Consider the following 6,909-nt stretch of genomic DNA (forward strand, 5'->3'; position numbering starts at 1 on the left):
GGATGCTAATTAGTAATATGAAAACATATAAAAATATGTAACACACTGGTAAAGGTAAGTATATAGTCAAATTCAGAATACTCTGATACAATAATAAGGTGGTGTGTTAATCACTTACCTGTAATATAAAGGTTAAAGGAGAAAGTATTAAAAATAACTAGAGCTATAATAATTTGTTAATGGATACACAATATAAAAAGAGGTCAATTGTAACATAAAAATTATAAAAGGGGGATAAAAGGGTGCAGACTTTGTAGGCAATTGAAGATAAGTGGTTATCAGCATAAAATGGATGGTTTTATCTATGCGATGTTTATGTTAGCCTCATGGTAGCCACAAAGCAAAAATGGAGAGTAGATTTACAAAAGATAAGAAAGGGGGAAACAGAACACACCACCACAGAAAATCACCATTTACAAAGATAGGCAAAAACAGAGGGAAAAAAGAATGACGGAAATACAAAACAACCAGAAAGCAATCAATAAGATGGCATTAGTAGGTCCTTAAATATTAATAATTAATCTAAATATAAGTGGACTGAATTCACCAATCAAAAGGGACAGACTAGCTGGATAGATAAGAAACCAAAACCCAACCATATGCTGCTGACAAGAGACTTGCTTCAGTTTTAAGGACACACATCGGCTCAAAGTGAAGGGATTGAAAAAGATATTACATGCAAATAGAAAATAAAAGAAAGTGGGAGTAGCCGTACTCAGCCAAAATAGACTTTAAGCCAAAAATGACAATGATAGACAAAGAAAGCCATTATATAATGATAAAGGGGTCAAATCATCAAGATGATAGAACAATTGTAAATGTATACACACCCACCATTGGAGCACCTAAATATATTGAGCAAATACTAATAGATCTGAAGGGATAAATAGACAACACTACAATAATAGTAGGGGACGTCAATACCCCACTTTCAGCAATGGATAGATCATACAGAAAGAAAGTCAACAAGGAAATGTTGGAATTGAAACATACTTTAGACCAAATGGACCTAACAGACATATTTAGAACATTCCATCCAATGGCAACAGACTACACATTCTTCTCAAGTGTGTACGGAATGTTCTCTAGGATAGATCATATGATAGGACACAAAACAAGTCTTAGCAAATTTAAGATTGAAATCATACCAAGTCCCTTTTATAACCACAATGGTATGAAACTAGAAATCAACTACAAGAGGAAAGCTGGAAAATCTACAAATATGTGGAAACTAAACAACACACTCCTGGACAACCAATGAGTCAAAGAAGGAATCAAAAAGAAATTTAAAAAAATCTTGAAACTAGTGAAATGAAAACACAACATACCAAAACCTATGAGATGCTACAAAAGCAGTTCTGAGAGGGAACTTCATAGAGAAATGCATATATTAAGAAATTAGAAAGATCTAGAAAAAAAATACACTCACCTAACTTTACACCTCAGGGAACTAGAAAAAGGAGAACAAATTAAGCCCAAAGTTAGAAGAAGGAAGGAAATAATAAAGGTCAGAGCAGAAAAAAATGAAACAGAGACTGGAAAAACAGTAGTAAAGATCAACAAAATGAAGAGCTGTCTTTTCAAAAAGATACATGAAATTGACAAACCTTTAGCTAGACTAAGAAAAAAAGAGAGAGGACTCAAAATCAGAAATGGAAAGGGGACATTACAACTGATACTACAGAAATACGTAGGATAGAAGACTACTATGAACAATTATATACCAACAAATTGGATAACCTAGAAGAAATGAATAAATTCTTAAAAACATACAACCTACCAAGACTGAATCATGAAGAAGTAGAAAATCTGAACAGACCAATAGTGAGTAAAAGGATTGAATTCGTAACGAAAACCCTCCCAACATGGAAAACCCCAGAATCAGACAGCTTCACTGGTGAACTCTACCAAACGTTTAGAGAAGAATTAATGCAAATACTTCTCAAACTGTTCCAAAAAATTGAAGAGGAGGGAACACTTCTAAACTCATTTTATGAGGTCAGCTTTACTCTGATACCAAAACCAAATAAGGACACTACAAGAAAAGAAAACTATAGACCAATATCCCTGATGAATATAGATGCAAAAATTTCCAACAAACTATTAGCAAACCTGACTCAGCAGCACATTAAAAGGATTATATAACATGACCAAGTGGGATTTATCCAAGTGGCATGCAAGAATGGTTCAACATATGCAAATCAATAAATGTGATATACCACATTAAAAGAGTGAGAGATAAAAAATCATATGATCATCTCAATAGATGGAGAAAAAGCATCTGATAAAATAGAACATCCTTTCATGATAAAAAACCCATGGCCAACATCGTACTCAATGGTGAAAGGTTGAAAACTTTTCCTGTAAGATGAGGAACAAGACAAGGGTGCCCACTCTCACCACTCTTATTCAATATAGTACTGGAGGTCCTAGCCAGAATAAGCAGGTATGTATGACAAAGAAATAAAAGGCATCCAAATAGGAAAGGAAGAAGTAAAACTGTCTTTGTTTGCAGCTGGTATGATCTTGTATATAGAAAATGCTAAAACACCAACAAAAAACTGTTGGAACTAATCAATGAATACAGTAGAGTTGCAGGATATAAAATCAACATACAGAAATCAGTTGCATTTCTATACACTAATAATAAAACATCTGCAAAAGAAATGAAGAAAATTATCCCATTCACAATAGCATCAGAAACAACAAAATACCTGGGAATAAATTAACCAGGTAAGTGAAAGATCTGTACAACGAAAACTACAAGACTTTGTTAGAAGAAAGAGAAGACACAAACAAATGGAAAGAGATCCCATGTTCATGGATTTGAAGAATTAATATTGTTAAAATGTCCATACTACTCAAAGAAATCTATAGATTCAATACAATCTCTATCAAAATTCCAATGGTATTTTTCACAGAAACAATCCTAAAATTTGTATGGAATCACCACAGACCCTGAATAGCCAAAGCAATCATGAGAAAGGAGAATAAAGCTGGAGGCATCACATTTCCTGATATCAAACTATACGACAGAGCTATAGTAATGAAAACAGTTATAGCACTTTCAAAAATAGATACATGGACCAATGGAACAGAATAGAGAGCCCAGAATTAAATCTCTGCATACACAGTCAACCAATATTTGACAAGGAAGCCAAGAACACCCAATGGGGAAAGGATAGTCTCCTTAATAAATGGTGTAGGGAAAACTGGATAAACACATGCAGAAAAAAGAAATTGGATCCCTATCTTACACCACTCACAAAAATCAACTTGAATTGAATTAAAGACTTAGACATTAGACCTGGATACCATTAAACTCCTAGAACAAAACATAGGGAAGAAGCTCCTAGACAATGGTCTTGGCGATGATTTTTTGGATATGACACGAAAAGCACAAACAACAAAGGCAAAAATCAACAAGTGGGACTACAACAAACTTAAAATCTTCTGCACAGAAAAAGAAACAATCAATGAAATGAGAAGGCAAACTATAGAATGGAAGAAAATATTTTCAAATCATATATTGGGTAAAGGGTTAATATCCAAAATAGATAAGGAACTCATACAACTCAATAACAAAAAACAAACAATTCAATTAAAAAGTGGGCAGAGGAACTACATAGACGTATTTCCACAGAAGAAATCCAGATGGCCAACAGGTACATGAAAAGATGCTCAGCGTCACTAAGTACCAGGGAAATGCAAATTGAAATCACAATGAGCTATCACCTCACACCTGTTAGAATGGCCATCATCAGGAAGACAGGAGATAAATGCTGGTGAGGATGTGGAGAAAAGGGAACCCTTGTGCACTGCTGGTGGGAATGTAGATTGGTGCAGCCACTACGGAAAACAGTATGGAGGTTTCTCAAAAGACTAAAACAAGAACTACCATATGATCCAGCTATCCCACTTCTGGGTATATATCCAAAGGAATTGAAATCAGGATTTTGATAAGATATCTGCCCCTCTATGTTCATTGCTCCATTATTCGCAATAGCCAAGACACAGAGGAAACCTAAAAGTCCATGGATGAATGAATGGATAACGAAAATGTGGTATAAATGAACAATGAAATATTATGCAGTCTTTAAAAAGAAGGAAATCCTACTATTTGCAACAACATGAATGAACAGGGAGGACGTTATATTAAGTGAAATATGTCAGACACAGAATGATGAATACATGATACCACCTTTATGATGAATCTAAAATAGTCAAATTCATAGAAGTAGAGAGTGGAATAATGGTTGCCAGGGCCTGGGGTGAGGGAGAAACGAGGATATGTTAGTTAAAGGTTACAAAGTTTCTGTTATGCAAAATGAAAAATTCCCTATTTTTGCTAATGGTGTTAGAATTCTGTCAGTCACCCAGGTTCAAAATCTTAGCCACCTCTGACTTTTTCTTTCCTCTCTAAACTACTGGCAGTGTTACCTCCTATCCATCTCTTGAAAACCTCACCTCTTCTCCATTCGATTAAATTTGTCCTGATCCAAGCGCTTAGCATCTCCTCCCTGGACGATTGTCACAGCCCCCTCATTGGACTCCCTGTCTCCAGTCTGTGCCTCCATCCAAGCCAGGCTCTATACGGCAGTCAGGGATTTTCTTTTTTAGGTCATATTTTTTATTGTGGTAAAAAACACATAACATGAATCATAAGATTTACTATCTTAATAATTTTTAAGTGTATATTTTAATACTAGGGTGACTATATTTACATTGCTGTAAAACAGATCTCCAGAGATTTTCATCTTGCAAATCTGAAACTCTATACCCATTAAATGATAAATCCATTTTTCCCCTTTCCCCCAGCCTCTGGTAGACACCATTCTACTCTTAGTTTCTATAAATTTGACTACTTTAGATACCTCATATAAGTGGAATCATGCAGTTTTTGTCTTTTTTGTGACTGGCTTATTTCACTTAGCATAATGTCCCCAAAGTTCACCCATGTTGAAGCATATAATAAAATTTCCCTCAATTTTTAGGCTTAAGAATATTCCACGTTATGCTTATACAACATTTTCTTTATTCATTCATCTATCAATAGACACCTGGCTTACTTCTGCCTCTTGGTTACTGTGAACTGTGCTACTATGAACACAGGTGGCCAAATATATTTTTGAGACTCTGCTTTCAAATCTTTTGGATATATACCCAGAAGTGGGACTGCTAGATGATATGGTAGTTCTATTTTTTATTTTTTGAGGAAACTCTAAACTGTTTTCCATAGTGGTTGCACCAGTTTGCAATCCCAACAACAATGCACAAGAGTTCCAATTTCTTCCTATCTTCGCCAACACTTGTTATGGTAACCATCCTAATGGGGTGATATCTCATCATGGTTTTGATTTGCATTTCCCTGATGATTAGTGACATTAGTGATATGCTTGATGGTCATTTGTTTATTATCTTTGGAGAAATGTCTATTCAAATCCTTTGCCCATTTTTAAGTTGGGTTGTTTGATTTTTTGTTGTTGAGTTTTAGGAGTTCTTTGTATATTCTGGACATTAACCCCTTATAAGATATATAATTTGTAAATATTTTCTCCCATTCTGTGGGTTGCCTTTTCACTCTGTTGATTGTGTCCTTTGATGCACAAAACTTTTTACGTTTGATGTACTCCAATTTGTTTATTTTTGCTTCTGTCACCTGTGCTTTTGGTGTCATATCCAAGAAATCATTGCCAAGTCCAACGTCATTAAGTTTCCCCCAATATTTTCTTCTAGTAGTTTTACATTTTTAGGTCTTACATTTAGGTCTTTAATTAATTTTTAGTTAATTTTTGTATAGTATAAGGTAAGGGTCCAACATCATTCTTTTGCCTGTGGATATCCAGTTTTACCAACACTGTTGAAGATACTGTCCTTTCCTCATTGAGTGGTCTTGGCACTCTCGTTGAAGATGATTTGACCATAAGTGAGGGTTTATTTCTGAGTTCTCTATTCTAGTCCATCGGTCTATTTGTCTGTCAATATGTCAGTACCACACTGTTTTGATTATTGTAGCTCTGTAATATGTTTTAAAATCAGAAAGTATGAGTCCTCCAAACTTTTTTTTTTTCAAAATTGTTTTGGCTATTCAGGGTCTCTTGAGATGCCATAGGAATTTTAGGATGAATTTTTCCATTTCCACAAAAAGTACCACTGGGATTTTGATGGGGATTGCATCAAATCTATAGATCACTTTGGGTAGTGTATTAGTCAGGGTCCTCCAGAGAAACAGAACCAACAGAATGTGTGTGTGTGTGTGTGTGTGTGTGAGTAGAGATAGACAAAGAGATTTATGATAAGGAATTGCCTGATGCAATCATGGAGGCTGGCAAGTCCCAAGACTTGAAGGGTCAGTTGGTAAGCCGAAGACCCAGGAGAGCCAACAGTTTAGTTCTAGTCCAAGTTAGAAGGCCCAAGAATCAAGAGAGCTGGTGTTTCAGTTTGAGTCTGAAAGCAGGAAAAGAAGCTGATGTCCCAGCTCAAAAGCTTTCACGAAGGAGGTATTCTCTCTTACTCAAGGAAAGTTTAGCCTTTTTGTTTTATCCAGGCCTTCAACTGATTGAATGAGGCCCACTCACATCAGGGAGAGCAATCTGCTTTACTCAGTTGACTGATTTAAATGTTAACCTCATCAAAAAACACCCTCACAGAAACACCCAGAATAATATTTGACCAAATATCTAGGCACCCCATGTGCGGTCCAGTCAAGTTAATACATAAAATTAACCATCACAGGTAGGATGGACCTCTTGACAATATTAAGTCTTCCAATCTATGTACATGGATGCCTTTCCATTTATTTGTCTTCTTTAATTTCTTTCAGCAACAATTTGTAATTTTTAGTATACAAGCCTTTCAACTCCTTGCTTAAGTTTATTCCCAAGTATTTTATTCTTTTTGAAGCTATTG

This window comes from Equus przewalskii, chromosome X, assembly GCF_037783145.1.
Source record: "Equus przewalskii isolate Varuska chromosome X, EquPr2, whole genome shotgun sequence".
NCBI classification, from domain to species: Eukaryota; Metazoa; Chordata; class Mammalia; order Perissodactyla; family Equidae; genus Equus; species Equus przewalskii.